General features: G+C 41.6%; 1 protein-coding gene across 1 annotated transcript in view; it reads left to right on the forward strand.

Annotated features, from left to right (window-relative positions):
* Positions 1–20,637, forward strand: part of rb1 (retinoblastoma 1) — a 288,967-nt gene that overhangs the window by 181,074 nt on the left and 87,256 nt on the right. The window lies entirely within an intron of this gene.

Raw genomic sequence — 20,637 nt, forward strand, 5'->3', positions numbered from 1 at the left:
ATAGGGCCTGGGTGGGTTGGTGCATGCTCGATGAGCCAAATGGCTTCCTTCTGCACTACATGGATTCTATGATTCAGCTAGTGGATGTCTCAAAGTGCTTTATAGCCAATGAAGTATATTTTGAAGTTTACTCACATGTATGGTCAGAGAGCAACAGCTAATTTGTGCTTGCAAAACACCCTCAAACAGCAATGTGAATAGTGATTTGGTGGTACAGAAGTTGAGTATTGCTGGAAAATGACATTTTGTCAAAGCTTTTCATCTTGCACTCATTAAGACAATCACAGCAATACCAATGTCAGGGTGAAAAACAACTTTATACAGTATGTGAAGAGATTGCTGATTGGTTGGTAAGTGGAGAGGGATTGTCATGGAGAATGCACCAGTTAATGGTGAGCAGCAGCCCACTGCCAAGCATTTGAAAAATTTAAACCAAGCAACTTGAATCTGGTAAAGCATTGCCCTAAAAAAAAATCAGCAAGTGGCTATCACTTACTTTGTTTAGCTGAAAAGGGTACAATGCATGCGCATGTTGTTTCTGTCTGTAAAGAATAGGGCCTGTGTATTAATATATGTAGCTTCTTATACACACGCAAGTGTTCCAGACTGTGAGCCTGACTGAAAATCTCGAACTGGTTATCAGCATAAATTTTAGCATACTGTGGATTATTTAAATATTGTCCAATTGTAGAATCACATCTAATGTTGGACACTGTTTTGAGTTTTGCAAGGATGGGTTGGTTGGGTATAGTCTGTACCTTGCGAAAAGCGGCATGAACGTGCTGTTTGTACGATCTGTCAGTCTTTGGGACGTACAGCCAACATACCTAACATCACACAGGTATTGAAATTCATATATCATATTACACATTGGTATGTTAGGCAGAATGTCTTTTTGGCTTGACGGCATTATTCTTACTAGTGGCAGATGCCGGTTGTGTTGCTATTATATATTAGCAGCATGAGACAGCTAACTTCACTTATTGCTCATATTTTGAAATACGTTGTCCTTCCAGGATTATCTGAGGTAGAGCTTTCGGTGCAAAAAATGAAGGCTGTAAGCCAGTTCATGAGTGTTTGCAATATACAGCATGAAATGCTTAACAAAATGCATTTTTCAGCAGTTCTGACACAACAATGTGTTAGCGACCAGATAATCTGTTTTTTGCAATGTTGATTGAGGGATAAATACTGGCCAGGATTCAGGGGATGAGATATTTTATGTTCAACTATAATACTCTACTAAAAATATGATTTGTAAAACAAAAGTATAACCTATAAAACATAATATGACAGGATCAACATCAAATTGCATTCATATAATAATCTTCAGTTAGGAAAACATCCCAGGCCACTTCATAGAAGCTTCTTGACACTACACCGTGTAAGGAAATATTAATACAAGAAAGAAATAGGTTCCAAGCAGCAGAGAGCAATGGAGACATTTTTGGAGAGCTTGAAACCTTGGTAGCTAAAGGCAACTTAGATAGTGGTAGAATACAAAGAATCCAGAATTGCTGAAGCATATAGTTCTTGGAAGTGTTGTAGGACTGGAGGAAAAGAAGGATTGAGAGAGAGATGAGGCTATGGAGAGATTTGAAAATAAAGATAGGAATTTTAAAATTGTGATGTGACCATGAATCAACTGACTTCAGTGAATCATGAGATAATGCATGAACGGGGCTCAGTGCGGGCTACAGACTTCTGGATGTGTTTCGGGTTTGTGGACAGTGGAACATGACAACATTGTTTAGAGGTAGCAAAAGCATGAATGAATATTTCAGCTGCCATTTAGCTGAGGCAGGGTCAGAGATCGGCAAAGCTAAAGAGGTGGAAGTAGGTGGTTTTGACATTTAAAGTTCATCTTGGTTTCAAATGACACCAGAAAGTAAGCAGCACAGTGGTTAGCATAGCTGCCCCATAACTCCTGGAAGTTGGGTTCAATTCCAGCCTTGGGGAACTGTGTGGAGTTTGCACATTCTCCGTATATCTATGTGGATTTCGTCCAGGTGCTCTGGTTTCCTCCCACAGTCCAAAGGTGTGCAAGTTAGGTGGATAGGCCATCCTAAATTTCCCCTTAGGGTCTCAAAATGTGTAGGATAGATGGATTAGCCATGGTAAATGTGTGGGGTTATGGGGATAGGGCAGGGGAGAGGACTTGGATAAGATACTCTGTCAGAGAGTCAGTGCAGATTCAGTGGACTGAATGGTCTCCTTCTGTGCTGTAGTGACTCTATGAAATCATTGAGAAGCTAGCCTCTGATTGACAAGGTGGAAAAAAATGCCAAAGTAAGCATTAAAAGTGCAAAGCAGGGATCAGTGCATTTGAGAGTGAGGCAGCAGTGGATGAAGGCCCCGCATTGAGACAGACAGTGGAGTGGGCAATAGATGGCAGAGTGGATGGTGGCACAAAGATGAATGATGGGGGTGAGGAGCCATGGAAGGAAGTGAGCATTCATAAAATTTAAATAAGGGCATCAATGGGAAAATCACAGGGACAGTACCATTTTCTGCCATATGCCTTCCCCCAGAGAATGAAGAGTCGCTCCCAGAACAGGTTTTTCTCAGGCTAGGCACCATTCCATATGTGAAGTGGGAGAATAGAGAAGAAGGCTAACTTGTTGTCAAGACTCTCCCAACCCATTCCTATAAATGGCTATGAATTTCTATTTACTGTGATAACCAGTTTACAAAGTCCTAACTTTTTGCTCAGCAGGTGAAGGCAGCATTTGTGGAGTTAGAAACAAAATGAATGTTTCAGATTGATCTCATATACTTGAAACATTAATTTTCTTTCTATTGACACAGATGCTGTCAAACCTGCTGTACATTGCCAGCATTTTCTGCTTTATTTCAGCTTTGCAGTATTTTGCTCTTTGCCTAGATTTTAGAGGAACCTTTTTCTTATGCTAAAAAAATTGCAGTTCAGAAAACCAACCTTGTGATAAATCTGTGCCCAGCCCAAAGTGTATTGCAAATTTTCCTTGTAGCTGATCTGTAGATGGTTAACCAATACATTCATAGAATCCCTAAAGTATAGAAGGAGGCCATTTGACCCATTGAACCTATACTAACCACAGTCCCACCCAGGCCCTATTCCTGTAGCCCCACACATTTACCCTGCTAATCCCCTTTAGCATGGTCAATCAACCTAACCCGCACGTCTTTGGACTGTGCGAAGAAACCGGAGCACCTGCAGGAAACCTGTGCTGTCAACCCAACTTCCATATGTGTGATTTCACAATGTAGTAGCATTCAACATCAAATCACATTAATAAAAATACATTTCAGTTTGAACACAAATAAAATGCTTCAGACTTGAAGCTGTAATAACTTTTTTTGTATTCATTATGTGGCACACCACATTATGAGCACTGTGAAATTGCCCCAGTTGGTCACTTTTGTTCAGTACAATGTGTACTTTCTATGTTCAGTTTTTTTTGTGTAGTATATGTTTTGCTGTAATTACTATTTTGCTGAAACTCACTCCTGAACAGCTCCACCTAAATTTAGCATTTAGATTCTTTCTGCGTTTGGTAACATGCTTTGCACAAAGTTGTGGCCATGTTTATCAACGGAAACAACAAAAACTACAGTTCAAAATTCTAATTGGCATGACAGCACTTTGGGGTGTCCTAAGAAAGTGGAAAACCTGTTTCCTCAAATCTGCTCAGATGGATAATTGAAAAGAATGTTGTGGACTTGAATGTAGACAGCTACTCCATAGAAAACATTTTTAAACAAAATGCTTTTTTTCCCTTTTTTGTTAATTAGAACAATGAAGCTTTAAGCTTCTTTATGGTACAAATCAACTCTAGATAATATTACAATGTGTATTTAAAACTAACCTGGTTTGGACTGTTCATTGCATTTGTCTTATCTGGTACGTGTTTATAAACATTGTTTCTCCTGAAAATGTGTAAGTAGTCCCAACACATAGTAAGAAAATTTCAAACATCCGTAAACCATACGTCCTTTTAGCCTTTACACAGAATTGTGGGAGTAGCTATAAACTTACTGTCGATAGGAGTTGGCTTAAATAATTTTTATATATCTTTCAAGGAATGTGCGTGTCACAGGATAGGCGAACATTTGTTGCCCATTCCAAATTGCCCTTGACTTAAATGAACTTTTAAGATGTTGGAAATGATGACAGGGAGAACATTAGAAACTGTTGAGGAGCAGTTATATATGATCATACGTTTAAAATATTCCTCAACTTCCTACTAAAGTACATGGCTGCCTGATTCCTGTTGTCATCCATGAGGCATCCTGCTGAAGAACGCTCAATGAAGAGATACTGAATTTTTACTCTGACATTCTTTTAATAAACATGTTTTGATTTAATTTAAAAGAACAAAGAAAATTACTGCACAGGAACATGCCCTTTGGCTTTCCAAGCCCGACCATGCAGCCTTCCGGAGACCGTGACCCTTTATTCCCATCCTATTCATGTATTTGTCAAGACGCCCTTAAGTCACAACCATATCCACTTCCACCACCTCCCCCGGAAGCGAGTTCCAGACCCCCACCACCCTCTATGTAAAAAAACGTCCGCCTCGTGCATCTCCTATAAACCTTGCTCCTCGCACCTTAAACCTCTGCCCCCTAGTAATTGACTCTTCCACCCTGGGAAAAAGCTTCTGACTATCCACTCTGTTCATGCCTCATAATCTTGTAGACTTCTATCAGGTCACCCCTTTAACTTCTGTCGTTCCAGTCAGAATAAACCAAGTTTCTCCAACCTCTCGTAGCTGATGCCCTTCATACTAGGCAACATCCTGATAAATCTTTTCTGTACCCTCTCCAAAGCCTACGCATCCTTCTGGAAGTGTGGCAACCAGAATTGAAGACAGTATTCCAATTGTGGCCTAACTAAGGTTCTATAAAGCTGCAACATGACTTGTCAATTTTTAAACTCAGTGCCCCGGCCGATGAAGACAAGCATGCCGTATGTCTTCTTGACTACCTTCTCCACCTGCATTGCCACTTTCAGTGACCTGTGTACCTATACACCCAGATTCCTTTGCCTATCAATACTCTTAAGGGTTCTGCCATTTACTGTATATTCCCTATCTGTATGGGAAAGGTTAGCTTTAATTTAGTTTGATGCAGTCTTTAAGTTTTTTTATGAGCCTAGGATGGGAGTGTCGGATTCAATGTAAACCATAGAAATTGTCATATTGATGCTTGTCTCTTACATTCAATTTAAACAAGCCCTGTTAGGTAAAAAAAATTCTGAACTGATGTTGCATAATGACATGTAACTGCTTAAAAATGTTATTTAGTTTAAAAAGACTTTGAAAGCTCGAGCTAACTACCCTCGAATGCCCTCCATTACCAATCCAGTGTACAGAGTTGAAGGGGAACTGTTCTCTTTATACATTATCCTCAAGACAAAAACTGGTTCTGCCTCAGATCTGCTTACTATCTTGATTGTTGTTATAAATAAAATGCTGGGAGCATTTGTGCTAATTTCATTCCCAGCGTGTTCATCTAATATATGAAGCCATTACTGTGCTGGGTGTTCTTTTGCGTATAGATTTGATCTATTTCACTGTTCAGTGGTGCGTTGTTCTTTCTAAACAATTTTGGTTCATTGTTGTGGTTAACACTTGTGGTTACATCTGTCTGCATTTCCAATTATTCCTAACGGCCCTGTGGGTTAACCCACAGCATGTGAACTGCAGTATTTCAAAAGGCAGCTCATCACCACCTTCTCCAGGGCAGCTAGGGATGGACAATTAATGCTGGCCATGTAGTGTTCTGTATGTCATAGTGTTGTCACATACTAGGAGACATTGTTGTACCTGTTAATTCTCAGATACTTTCGACCAGTTTGCTTACTCCAAGGTTTTACCCCGGTTCCTTCATTTGCAAGATGGACAAAGGACAAATACAAGTAAAGGTTCAACAACTTTATTAATAATAACACTACTAACCCTTAAATTACCCAAATAAAACAAGAGGATACCCAGATTCAAGTATACTACCCACAAAGACGGTTTGGTTAAAACCGCAGGCTCGATTCTTTGAGTCCCTCTGGTCCATCGTCATGAAGGTAAGTCTCGATGGCAGCTTCTTCCTTCCTTCCTTCTCTGGTCAGTCTTCCAAATGGTCAAGGGTCACCTCCTTCATCGAGTCTTCACTGCTGGTGCCTGAAAACGTGTTCCTTTATTCTCTTACCTGCTTGCCTTTCCAGAAACTTCTCTGGCTTCTGGCCAATGAGATCCCAGGTGGGGGTTCCAATACCCAGTGGGTTTCTTGATGTCTGCCTGACAGGACACCAGACTCTGCCCCAGGTGTTGCTTACATGTAACCTGTTATCAGATTAAGCCAACTGCAGGAACTTGCGGTGACAGAAAGTCTGGCCTGATCTGGGCTTCTAACAATAGGCTGGTGCATTTCAATGGGGTGCAATGATCTCCTGCTAAGTATCAGTAGGGTGCAATGATCTTTCATGGGTGATTGATGAATCAGGCCCAGACAGGTTTGTGTATTATACAATTGGCCTGCCCAAGGTTTGACTGTTTTTGATTTTAATATGCCCAATTCTTTAACTTAGGATATCCAATTTTATCAGCCTTAAAACTAGGTGCTGTTTATATTACAACATGGACCAGAGCTTTCAAGTAGTTCACAATGGTGGGATTTTCTGGTCCCACTGGCAGCGCACCTCTGATAACAGTTTGCCAATGAATACTGATTTCACATTGTGGTATGGATTTGTTCATCCTACCAGTTTATTAAGATACCCTCAAACCAATTGTGAAACTGAAAGAAGAATGGGTGGAGAGCAATGTTTTCACTGAAGAAGGGTGATATCTATCTTGCAATTCTGACCTATCATTCAACTCCATTCCAAAATGGTTAGCACCATGTGAACTCCTAATAGGAAGAAAACTGGGAACTCAACTCCCTACTCTTATATACCCACTCATGCTGTGTGTACAAGATAATGCCTTGAGGAAGGTAAGGGAGAAAGAGGAGGATTTCAGCCAGATGTGGAACTATCATGAACATCACAAAGCATGCAATCTACCAGACCCCCAACAAGGAGAGCACTTTAGATCTGAGAGCAAGATCATAAAGGAAAGTGCATTTGTTGCCACACAGAAGCAACCTCCTTCCTGTCAAAGCAGCCATTGGCCACTAAAGATGCTGAATTCATTTACAAATCCAAATGGCTACCAGGCTGATGACTGGATTCATCTGCCAATTCTCCTGTTTAACAGAGTCTGAGAGATCGCCAGTAGAATTCAAATCCTATGTTCTCCAAAGGAGCAAAGAACCCAATTAGCTAGCCTATTGAAATTGCAACAATTGTCCCTAAAATGATGAAATGGAAGAAAGAGACTGGGGAAAAGTTTGTAATATCCAGCCAGCAAAGATTTGTTTGGCCGAATGTTCTTCTGTGTTGTAAGATATTATTAATGCTCTATTAGCTACATTTACATTGTGTGATATCCATGCTACTGCTACCAGGTGCTGGATTCATCTTATATAGCTTTTTACTAAGTATAATGTTTTAGTCTTTTAAGTTGGACTCCCAGGCATAGCTCTGATCATCTGCTCTGGTAATCCAACCGGATAAGAAATTGTTAAAAAGGCCATTAAACCTGATTTGTTAAACCTGATGACTGGATGAATAACTAAAAGTGGCTGCAGACAATCAAGTTTTTTGCAGGTCCTGGCAGTTTTACCTTTGACCACAGCACAAGAGCTATGCCAGCTGCTGAACTAGCACTATGTTGGTCACAGTTCATTAGTTGACTTTAGACAACCTGGTAGTGGTTGTAAAATTATCTTGATGAGCTAGCTTTTGTGTCATTTGTGGGAAATTATTGGAGCTGTTTTAATGCCTCCTTGAATAAGAACACCGTATTCCCAGTTTAGGACGTCCCAGGTAGAGAATGGAAGTTCAAGGATAGTCAAGAAAGTATGGTGTAGCAATATCAGTAAGGTATTGAAGGCAAGCAAATTAAAAAAAAGCACAGGGCACATTAGATTTCTTAAGCAATGAGATGAACTTTTGTGTTATGCTTTGCAAAATGCACATGCAAAGCACTAGCTTGATTGAACAGTTCAAGCAGCTTAGTCTTGGCATACCTTGCTCCAAGATTCAGTAGTTTTTGTAAAATTTTTTGGGATTGGCAAAGTTAAACAATGAGCTAGAAAATTTAATTATCTACATATAGTATTTTCATTAAATATGATTTCAACCAACACACACACACACACAACTTCCTCTCCTTTCCTACTTAATAGTTATCTTCCTGTCCCGATGTAGCTTGCTATGTAAAATCTTTGTGGTATTGATGACTTTGTTGTTTCTTTGATGGCTCTGGCCTCCTTTCAAATCAGGACACGATGCATTTTAGAATGAGTTTGTTGTATTAATAGGATGCTGATAAGCACCTGGCCTAGTTTGTTCCTGTCTGGCTAAAGGAATGGTGTCAATGTCTTTTTTTTTGTACTTCTATTTTCAGAGTCTTCATTTCTTGGTGGTGTTTAAATCTTATAAATGAAACAACATGCATTGTAGTGTAACCTCCTTCATCTTTATCAAATGAAACATCCAGCAAATATGGAAAAGACAACTCAAACTCCTCTCTCTTCACCTCCTCTCCATTCTGTTTTTAGAAATAACAATGAGGAGGATCATATAGTGCACACACAAAATTCAGAACCTATTTCAGCTTCATACAAATGCCAAATTATGGAGTGTAAGAATGTAAGCTGACTCAGAACAAAGCAATGATGTTCAGAGCTCTTTGGTGTCATGTATGGTCCTAATTCCGAATTTCAATTCTAAATGGAGCTTTGTTGTGAAACCTTCATGTGAACATATGGTGTGAATACATTCTTAATTTCTTTGTCCACCTACTAATTCTGTTTTGTTAATCTTGCAGAATTTGTTGTTTTAATTCTTTGTATATAATATTGTGATTGTTGATTATTATGCCCAGATATTTTGAGCGGAATTCTCTAGCCATGCTGGTCTAAAAGCTGGAAATTCCCACCGATTGTCAATGGGGTTTCACGTTGTCCGTAACCTGCCTGCTAAAATTCCAGTGGCAGGCAGAATGGGAGCATAGATTTTCAAATTGTTAGTATAGTGTGCAGAAAGCGTGGTTAGTTATGCATGGCAAAGTAATTGAGAACAAGTTGTTTGAGAAGACTTGTGTCCTAGAGACTGGTTCTATTCTTAGGCTACTGCTGTGCCATTGCAGAAAAATCACATTTTTTAACTGCTTCTATATAGTTTTGTACATTTCCACAAGTAAATGGGTCAATGTATGTTTTCCCCCATATATAAATGATCTGCACAGTAAGAAGTCTGAAGCAGGGATAGAGTGTAACAAAGCAAATTTTGTGGACGATACTAAAATAGGTGGGAAAGCAGGCAGTGAAGAGGATATAAAGATTTTACAGATGGATATAGATAGGCTAGGAGAATGGGCCAAAATCTAGTGGGTGGAGTTTAATGTAGATAAGTGTGAGGCTGGCAGAAAAGGTTGAAAGGCAAATTATTGTCTAAATGGAAAGCAGATTCACAATGTGTCTGGGCAGAGGGATCTGGGTGTCTATGTTCATGAATTGCAGAAAGTTGGTATGCAGGTACAGCATGTAATAAAAAAGGCAAATGGGATCTTGGCACTAATTGCAAAGGAACTGGAGGATAAAAGTAAGCAGTGTTGTTGCAATTGCATAGGATGTTGGTGAGATCACATCTGGAGTATTGTGTTCAATTTTGGTCTCCTTATTTGATGAAGGATATGGTGGCATTGGAGACAGTTCAGAGGAGGTTCACCAGATTGATTCCGGAGTGAAAGGGTTGACGTATGAGGATAGATTGAACAGTTTGGGCTTATACTCAGTGGAGTTAAGAAGGATGAGAGGGGATCTGATTGAAGTAAATGAAATTTTACAAGGGATTGATAAATTAAATGTGGACCAAATGTTTCCTGTTGTGGGGCAATCTCGAACAAGACTTCACAGTATAGGTTGAGAGGCAGCAGATTTAAAACTGAGATGAGGAGGAACTACTTCTCGCAGAGGGTGGTGAGTTTGTGGAACTCGCTGCCACATTGCGCAGTGGAATCTGAATTGATGAATGGTTTCAAGGAGATAGATACATTTCTAATTTTAAAAAAAGGATAAGGGGAAACGGGGAACTGGTGGAGAGGTTGATTTGAGACCAGGGAGAGATCTGATTGAATGTCAGAGCAAGTTCGACGAGCTGAATTCTGCTGCTAATTCCTGTTCTCACTCTGCCTCATGGAACATAGAACACTACAGCACAAACAGGCCCTTTGGCCCACTAGTTGCACTGATCACTTCTATACCTACTAAGCCATAGACCTATCTATAACCCCCAATCCCATTAGATCCCATATACTCATCTAGAAGTCTTTTAAAAGACTCCAGTGAGTTCGCCTCCACCACCACCGATGGCAGAATTCCATTCACTCACCACCCTCTGAGTGAAAAACTTACCCCTAACGTCTCCTCTGTACTTGCTTCCCAGCACCTTAAATCTGTGTCCTCTCGTAGCGACCATTTCAGCCCTGGGAGATAGCCTCTGAGAATCCACCCTATCTATTCCTCTCAACATCTTATAAACCTCTATCAGGTCACCTCTCAACCTTCATCTCTCCAGGGAGAAGAGTCCCAGCTTCCTCAACCTATCTTCATAAGGCATGCCTCCCAATCCAGGCAACATCCTTGTAGATCTCCTCTGCACCCTTTCAATAGCTTCCACGTCCTTTCTATAGTGAGGTGACCAGAACTGCACACAGTACTCCAAGTGGGGTCTGACAAGGGTCTTATAAAGTTGCAGCATTACCTCCTGAATCCTAAACTCAGTCCCTCGATTAATGAGGGCCAGTACACCATACGCCTTCTTGACCACATCCTCCACCTGCGAGGCCGATTTAAGAGTCCTATGGACCCGGACCCCAAGATCCCTCTGCTCTTCAACACAGCTAAGACTCCTACCCTTGATATTGTATTCCTTCATCCCATTGGTCCTGCCAAAATGGACCACTACACATTTATCTGCGTTGAAGTCCATCTGCCACTTCTCCGCCCAGTCTTGCATCCTATCTATGTCCCGCTGCAACTTCTGACATCCCTCCAGACCATCCACAACACCACCAATTTTCGTATCATCTGCAAACTTACTAACCCATCACTCCACTTCCTCATCCAGGTCATTTATGAAAATGACAAACAGCAAGCGTCCTAGAACAGATCCCTGGGGCACTCCACTGGTGACCGACCTCCATGCAGAAAAAGACCCATCCACAACCACTCTTTGCCTTCTGCAGGCAAGCCAGTTCTGGATCAACAAGGCCAAAGCCCCCTGGACCCCATGCCCTCTCACCTTCTCAAGAAGTCTTGCATGAGGGACCTTATCAAACGCCTTGCTGAAGTTAGTTGCCTCTCGGCAACTAACTGATTTATATGGAGAAGTGTGCCAGCCAACCATTGACAGTTCATCAAGAACAAGAAGCAAATTTTAAATGTGTCTCCTAAATCAGACTCAGTGCATTTTTTTGGGGGGGTGGGAGGGGTGAACAAGAGAAGAGGACCCACTTGCCTCCACTTCAGCAAGGTACAGTGTCGGGCTAGAATTGGAAGGAGTCCCTAATTTATCAGTGCTCCACAAGAACTGTGGAAAGGTCAAGAAGTTAGAGTTTGTCATCTTGGCCAAAGGAGAATTGAGATTATCTTTTAGATTTTTCAATACACTTTTTTTGCCAATGGAGCTTCATCTTTGGGTATGGTCAGAAAATGCACTGAATATACACTCAGCTTTTTCCTTTAAGGTTTGCTGTTGTGTAGAGTGAGTGTATGTTGGGAGAAGTGCATAAAGTCCAACTATTGATTTCTTTTTTATTTGCTCTTTTTAAATTTATTGCCAGCAATCTGCTAACACTTCTTTATTGCTCACTTTCGAATAATACTTGGAGTCCTCTCCCAGGTTCACTTACTTGTATTGTCTGAGTACATGTAAAGTCCCTGAGAAATTACACGGGTGTTTCTGTTTAAATGATTGGAAATCTTTGATTAATTGTGGCTTTTAGGAAATTTTGATTTGCAAGTAATGGAAAAGATAAGTATGTTTCAGTTATAGCTTAACTCAGCTGAGATCAGCGTTCTATTGTCTATGGTGTTCGGAAGCCACTGCCAAACCAAGATTTGAGTGCCCACCTGGAGCTATCAGCAGAATGCCATTTTTTTTTGCCTGGGTGATACATTAACCATGTTTATGTATTAATGGCCTACATCTCACTAAGTAGTGAGAAGAGAATGATGGATGGTGGGAAGGGAAGGACTTTGGAGCCAGTGGGCATGAAAAATAAGAAAAGCTCATGATATGATGGGTATAGTACTATTATCTGAACTTGTATCGCCCATTACTAATGACAATGGAGGGATGAGTCATCCTATTTTTTAGATTACTGAAGTTATTTTTTTAATTTGTTGATTTTGGCCTATCCTAAGAAATTTTTGATTTAGCAGCTAGGTCAGCAAAAATCATTTGATAATCTTATGGGCGTTTAGAAGCAATATAGGAATATGAGATCTTCACCAAATGTTGAGTTGGTCCACATCAGAAAGTAGGAGTGTTTTTTGGAAAATACTTCGAAGTATTCTCAGGAAGTTTGTTTTGTAGAGTGTATTTCTGGGGAACTTTAGATAGTTGAGTTGTGCTTATTTTATAATTAAATTGTTTTACACAGGCTGTGATATTTATGATTTAGATAAAGCATTCTGTGGTATCACTGGGAATCTCAGTAAGTCATGACTCCGTATTTGGGATGTGGAGATGCCGGCGTTGGACTGGGGTAAACAGTAAGAAGTCTCACAACACCAGGCTAAAATCCAACCAGTTTATTTGATAGTAAACCCACTAGAAAACTATATGTTTACTATCAAATAAACTGGTTGGACTTTAACCCGATATTGTGAGACTTCTTACTTTGTATTTGGGAGCAGCTACGTCATGATTTTGTATTCAAAAGCAGCAAACACAAGTTATATGTATACTTGCTTAGGTGCAGCTTTCTCTTGCAAGAATTGAGGATGCATGGAGTAGCTATTGTTGCTGAATGCTGTCATGAAACTGAATATTGGGAAAGTTAAATAATTCATGGAGGCTCATTTTGAAGTTGGTAACACATTTAATGACCTGTTCTCCACAGTTTATATGCCCAGCGCATAGAGTCTTTAAAGTGCAGTGCAGGCCATTCGGCCCATCAAGTCTGCACTGTCTCTCTGACAGAGTATTGTACCCAAGCCCTCTCCCCACCTATTCCTGTTACTCCACACATTTGCCACGATCAATACATCTAACCTACACACCTTGGGCTACCAAGGGGCAATTTAGCATGGCCAATTCATCTAATCTTCACATCTTTGGACAGTAGGGGGAAACCAGAGCACCCAGAGGAAACCCATGCAGACATGGGAAGAATGTGCAAACTCCACACAGACAGTCACGCAAAGCCGGTATTGAAGCCAGGTCCCTGGAGCTGTGAAGCAGCGGTGCTAACACTCTGCAACCATGCCACCCATCCCCAATTATGGTCGAAATTTGAATCCAGACGGCAATTTAACCCATTATGTCTGTATCAAGAAGGTGTATCTCGCTATCAAATGCTGTTTTAGCACCAACCTGCCAGGGAGGTTTGTTAAGGCTACTGGGGAGAGTTTAAACTAGAATAGTTTGGGGGGTGGGAATCAAAATAAAGTGACTGGGAAAGAGGAGGTTAGCTCGCAAATAGAGAGAGCTTGTTGACAGTGTGAGAGGGAGGATAGGCAGGTGATGGAGAAGGGGAGTGCTCAGACCGAAGGTTTGGGATGTGTCTATTTTAACACAAGGAGTGTTGTGAACAAAGTGGATGAGCTTAGAGCGTGGATCACTACTTGGAAATGTGATGTGGTGGCCATTACAGAGACTTGGATGACTCAAGGACACAACTGGATACTTCAAGTGCCAGGTTTCAAATGTTTCATAAGGGATAGGGAAGGAGGAAAAAGAGGTGGGGGAGTGGCACTGTTGATCAGAGATAATGTCACGGCTGTAGAAAAGATTCTTCAAGGTGGCTTTCACGACACACGACAGCGCAGAGTTGCTGAACAGAGACTGATAGCCAAGTTCTGCACACGTGAGGACGGTCTCAACAGGGATCTTGGGTTCATGTTGCACTATCTGTAACCCCCGTGACTTGCCTGGGTTTGCAAAACCTCACTCACTGTACTGTCTGGAGACAATACACATCTCTTTAACCTGTGATCAGTGCTCCTTCCACACACATTGTGAGCCACTTTAAGACTTGAATGGCAGGTTAGGTGTAAAGATTCGCTTTCTAATCAGTAATCTGTAAACTATCTGTGCTTTATATGCTCTGTCTGAGGCCAGAACTCTCCATTCACCTGACGAAGGGGCTAACCCGAAAGCTTGTGAATTTACTATCAAATAAATCGGTTGGACTGAAACCTGGTGTTGTCAGACTTTTTACTGTAAAAAGATGAACGCCATGGAAGGATTCTGTACGGAGTCTCTGTGGGTGGAGGTTCAGAACAGTAAGGGGTCATTAACTTTGCTGGGTGTTTTCTATAGGCTGCCCAATAGTAACAGGGATGATGAGGGGCAGATAGGGAAACAGATCCTGTGAAAGTGTAATAATGGGAGTTGTCATGATGGGAGATTTTAATTTCCCAAATATCAATTGGAATCTCCCTAGGGTAAGGGGTTTATTTGGGGAGGAGCTTGTTAGGTGTGTTCAGGAGCATTTCCTGACACAGTATGTGGATAAGTCTACAAGAGGAGAGGCTGTACTTGATTTGGTATTGGGAAATGAACCTGGGCAGATGTCAGATCTCTCAGTGGGAGAGCATTTTGGGGATAGTGATCACAACTCTATCTCTTTTACATTAGCATTGGAGAGAGATAGGATCAGACAAGCTAAGAAATTGTTTAATTGGAGTAAGGGGAATTATGAGGCTATTAGGCAGGAAATTAGAGGCATAAATTGGAAAGAGGTTTTCTCAGGGAAATATACAGAGGAAATGTGGCAAATTTTCAAGGAATATTTGTCTGGAGTTCTACATAGCAACGTTCAGGGAAGTTATGGTAGGTTACAGGAACCGTAGTGCACGAAAGCTGTAATGAATTTAGTCAAGAAGAAAAGAAAAGCTTACAAAAGGTTCAGGGAGCTAGGTAATGTTAAAGATCCTACTAGCAGAGTACACGGCTAGTAGGAAGGAACTTATGAAGGAAATTAGGAGAGCCTGAAGGGGTCATGAGAAGACCTTGGCAGGCAAGATTAAGGAAAACCCCAAGGCATTCTACAAGTATGTGAAGAGCAAGAGGATAAGACATGAAGGAATAGGACCTATCAAGTGTGACGGTGGGAAAGTTTGTATTAAACCGGTAGAAATAGCAGAGGTACTCAATGAATACTTTACTACACTATTCACAGTGGAAAAGGGTCTTGGTGGTTGTAGTGCAGACTTGCAGTGGACTGAAAAGCTTGAGCCTGTAGACATTAAGAAAGAGAATGTGTTGGAGCTTTTGAAAAGCATCAAGTTAGATAAGTCGTCGGGACTGGATGAGATGTACCCCAAGTTACTGTGGGAGGCGGGGGAAGAGATTGCTGAGCCTCTGGCGATGATCTTTGCGATATCAGTGGAAATGGGAGAGGTTCTGGAGGATTGGAGGATTGTGGATGTGGTTCCTTTATTGAAGAAAGGGAGAAGAGATAGCCCAGGAAATTATAGATCAGTGAGTCTAACCTCAGTGTTTGGTAAGTTGATGGAGAAGATCCTGAGAGGCAGGATTTATGAACATTTGGAGAGGTATAGTATGATCAACAATAGTCAGCACGGCTTTGTCAAAGGCAGATCATGCATTACAAGCCTGATTTGAATTTTTTGAGAATGTGTCGAAACACATTGAAGAAGGAAGAACAGTAGATGTAGTTTATATGGACTTCAGCAAGGCATTTGATAAGGTGCCCCTTGCAAGGCTTATTGAGAAAGTGAGGGGGCATGGGAGCCAAGGGGACACTGCTTTGTGGATTCAGAACTGGCTTGTCCACAGATGGCAAAGACTGGTTATAGATGGGTCTTTTTCTGCATGAAGGTCAGTCACCAGTGAAGTGCCCCAGGGATCTGTTCTGGGACTCTTGCTCTTTGTGATTTTTATAAATGACCTGGATGAGGAAGTGGAGGGACGGGTTAGTAAGTTTGCTGATGACACAAAGGTTGGAAGTGTTGTGGATAGGCTGCAAGACTGGGCGGAGAAGTGGCAGATGGACTTCAACCCAGATAAGTGTGTGGTGATTCATTTTGGCAGGTCAAACAAGGTGACAGAATTTAATATTAAGGGTAAGACTCTTGGCAATGTGGAAGATCAGAAGGATCTTGGGGTCCAGGTTCATAGGACGCTCAAAGCAGCTTCGCAGGTAGAGGCTGTGGTTAAGAAGGTGTATGGCGTACTGGCATTCATTAATCGAGGAACTGAATTTAGGAGTTGGGAGATAATGCTGCAGCTGTAAAAGACCCTGGTCAGACCCCACTTGGAGTACTTTGTTCAGTTCTGGTCGCCTCATTGCAGAAAGGATGTGGAAGCCATAGAAAGGGTGCAGAGGAGATTTACAAGGATGTTGCCTGGATTGGGTGGCATACCTAATGAGGACAGGTTGAGAGAGCTCGGTTTTTCTCCTTGGAGAGACAAAGGATGAGGGGTGACCTGATAGAGGTGTATAAGATGATGAGAGGTATTGATTGAGTGGATTCTCAGAGGCTTTTTCCCAGGGCTGAAATGGTTGCCGCAAGAGGACACGGTTTAGGGTGCTGGGAGTAAGTACAGAGGAGATGTCAGGGTTAAATGTTTCACTCAGAGGGTGGTGAGTGCATGGAATTGGCTGCTGGCGTGGTGGCGGAGGTGGATTTGATAGGGTCTTTTAGGAGACTTTTGGATAAGTACATGGAACTTAGTAAGATAGAGGGTTATAGGTAAGCCTAGTAGGTAGGGACGTGTTCAGTGCAACTTGTGTGCTGAAGGGCCTTTTGTGCAGTAGTATTTCTATGTTTCTATGTTTCAACTTCAATATTGTATGTTCCTACAGTGAGCATGAGTGATGGAGATTGCTGGGGAGACATGAAATTATTAAACTTAACTGTTTCCCAGAGGCAGAGTATGTCTGGCAGGTTGAAATTCAAGCTGTTTCTGTGCAAAGCTCATGTTGTGGCCATTATTGTAGTATCACAGAAAGACCTGACTACTGGCAGGCACTATCCAATCGATTCGTCCTTTCCTTGTGGATGATTAAAATGTGTGCATGACTCCATATGCTTGGAAATGTGCTGTCGTTTTCCTGGACTTTTGGGTTATGGCGAGGTGGTCATTTTAGCAGCCGAGGTTTTTGGAAAAGCTTCCCGTGAACCTTTCAGGTGCTTCATTGATCCAACCTGATAAATTATTTATTCTAGAAAGGTTTAGTGAACATTTAATGCAGTAATTGCGATCAAAGAGTACTGCAAGCAAACAGTGTTGGATCATCCATCTGTCAATTGAAATTAAATCAATAAAAATGTACAACAGGAGCCTAATTTGATACCACTCAGTCAAAATTGCTCCTGGTGTCTCAAGTTGAGAGAGTGAACGGCTAGTGAAGTATTTGTTTATTGTTGAGATTATGAATTCAGAGTTGGATAGGTTTGTGCAAAGTTCAGTGAATTCAAGGTTTTTTTTCTGGACCCAAAGATATTGACATGGTCATCTGAAATGTGGAGCTTATTCAAGGAGCAGCTACTGCGAGTCCTTGATAAATGTGTACCTGTCAGGCAGGGAGGAAGTGGTCGAGCGAGGGAACCATGGTGTACTAAGGAAGTTGAATCTCTGGTGAAGAGGAAGAAGGAGGCTTATGTAAAGATGAGACGTGAAGGCTCAGTTAGGGCACTGGAGAGTTATAAATTAGCCAGGAAGGAGCTGAAGAGAGAGTTAAGAAGAGCTAGAAGAGGACATGAGAAGACTTCGGCAGATAGGATCAAGGAAAACCCTAAAGCTTTCTATAGGTATGTCAAGAATAAAAGATTGGTTGGGGCAAGATTAGGGCTAGTCAGAGACAGCAGTGGGAAGTTGTGCATGGAGCCTGAAGAGATAGGAGAGGCACTGAATGAGTATTTTTCGTCAGTATTCATGCAGGAAAAAGTCAGCGTAGTCGAGGAGAATACTGCGATGCAGGGTTGTAGACTAGACGGATTGAGGTGCATAAGGAGGAGGTGTTAGCAATTCTTGAGAGTATGAAAATAGTTAAGTCCCCTGGGCTGGATATGATTTACCCTAGGATTCTCTGGGAGGCTAGGGAGGAGATTGCAGAGCCTTTGGCTTTGATCTTCATGTCGTCATTGGCTACAGGTATAGTGCCGGAAGACTGGAGGATAGCAAATGTTGTCCCCTTGTTCAAGAAGGGGAGTAGAGACCATTCTGGGAATTATAGACCGGTGAGCCTTACTTCTGTTGTGGGCAAAGTTCTGGAAAGAATTATAAGGGATAGGATTTATAATCATCTAGAGAGAAATAAATTGATTAGGGATAGTTAACATGGCTTTGTGAAGGGTAGGTCGTGCCTCACAAACCTTATCGAGTTTTTTGAAAAGGTGACCAAAGAGGTGGATAAGGGTAAGGCAGTTGAAGTGGTCTATATGGATTTTAGTAAAGCATTTGATAAGGTTCCTCATGGTAGGCTGCTGCAGAAAATGCAGATGCATGGGATTGAGGGTGATGTAGCAGTTTGGATCAGGAATTGGCTAGCTGATAGAAGACAGAGGGTGGTGGTTGATGGGAAATATTCAACCTGGAGTTCAGTTACAAGGGGTGTACCTCAAGGATCTGTTTTGGGGCCACTGCTGTTTGTCGTTTTTATAAATGACCTAGATGAAGGTGTAGAAGGAAGGGTTAGTAAATTTGCTGACGACACCAAAGTTGGAGGAGTTGTAGACAGTGAGGATGGATGTTACAGTTTGCAGAGGGACATAGATAAGCTGCAGAGCTGGGCTGAGAGGTGGCAAATGGAGTTTAATGCGGAAAAGTGTGAGGTGATTCACTTTGGTAAGAGTAACAGGAGTACAGAATATAGGGCTAATGAAAGGACTGTTAGTAGTATTGATGAGCAGAGAGATCTTGGGATACATGTGCATAGCTCCCTGAAAGTTGGCACCCAGGTTGATAAGAAGGTGTACGGTGTGTTTATTGGTAGAGCGATTGAATTTCGGAGCCGTGAGGTCATGTTGCAACTGTACAAAACTCTGGTGCAGCCGCACTTGGAGTATGGCGTACAGTTCTGGTCGTCACATTATGAGAAAGATGTGGAGGCATTGGAAAGGGTGCAGAGGAGGTTTACCAGGATGTTGCCTGGTATGGTGGGACAGTTTATGAGGAAAGGCTGAGGGACTTAAGGTTATTTTCATTAGAGAGAAGAAGGTTATGAGGTGATCTAATTGATGCATACAAGATGATCAGAGGGTGAGATAGGGTGGACAGTGAGAGCCTTTTTCCTCAGATGGTGATGACTAACACGAGGGGACATAGCTTTAAATTAAGGGGTGGTAGTTATAGGACGGATGTCAGAGGGTAGTAAGGGCGTGGAATGCCCTGCCTGCAGCAGTTGTGGACTCGCCAACTTTAAGGTTCAAATGGTCAGTGGACAGGCGTATGGATAACATGGGAACAGTTTAGGTTAGAGGGTCATTAGGTTGGTTCCACTGGTCGATGCAACATCAAGGGCCGAAGGCCCTGTACTGTGCTGTAGTGTTCTATGTTCTACTTCATACCCACTGAACCCAACAGATGCAAGAAGGAAATTTCTCTGTTTGATATCTTTATCCCAGAGATAAATGAATGGAACATTGACCCATTGAGACATTTTTAACCAGTGTGTCAAGTAGTCTTTCCATAACACTTAATCTGAATCATCGAATCTCTACAGTACAGAAGAAGCCATTCGGTCCATTGAGTCTGCACCAACTCTCCAACGGTGCATTCCCACCAAGGTCTTATCCCCGTAACCTCACGTGTTTACCCTGCTAATCCCTCCGACCTACACATCTTGGGACACAAAGGGCAATTTAGCATTGCCAATCCACCTAACATGCACATCTGTGGACTGAGAGAAAAAACCGGAATACCCAGAAGAAACCCACGCAGCCATGGGGGAGAACATGCAAACTGAGAGTCAGCAGTGCTAACCACTGCACCAATGAGCCACCTTCATGGACAATTTATTTTGTTTATTTTCTCCCATCATTCACAGCAAATGTAGCCTCTTACGACACAAAGTTGACACCACTAGTTATTGAATTAGCCTGTTCTTTTAAAAACAGTTTAGCATAATTTGGTATTCTCAGGCTATAAATTGGAAAATAATATCAAGTACTGTTTCTAATTCATGAACTTCAGGAATTGCAGAGAATATTGAAAATTTTCTATTTTTTCCCAAGTAGTGGAACTGTTTTCTATTTTTTCCCAAGTAGTGGAACTGTCTTCAAGGTTTTCTTTATAATCTGAATGTTGTCAAAATCTAATTGCTCAATTTTAGATGTTCTTTCACAATTGCC

This window comes from Carcharhinus amblyrhynchos, chromosome 15, assembly GCF_965287045.1.
Source record: "Carcharhinus amblyrhynchos chromosome 15, sCarAmb.v2.hapA, whole genome shotgun sequence".
NCBI lineage: Eukaryota > Metazoa > Chordata > Chondrichthyes > Carcharhiniformes > Carcharhinidae > Carcharhinus > Carcharhinus amblyrhynchos.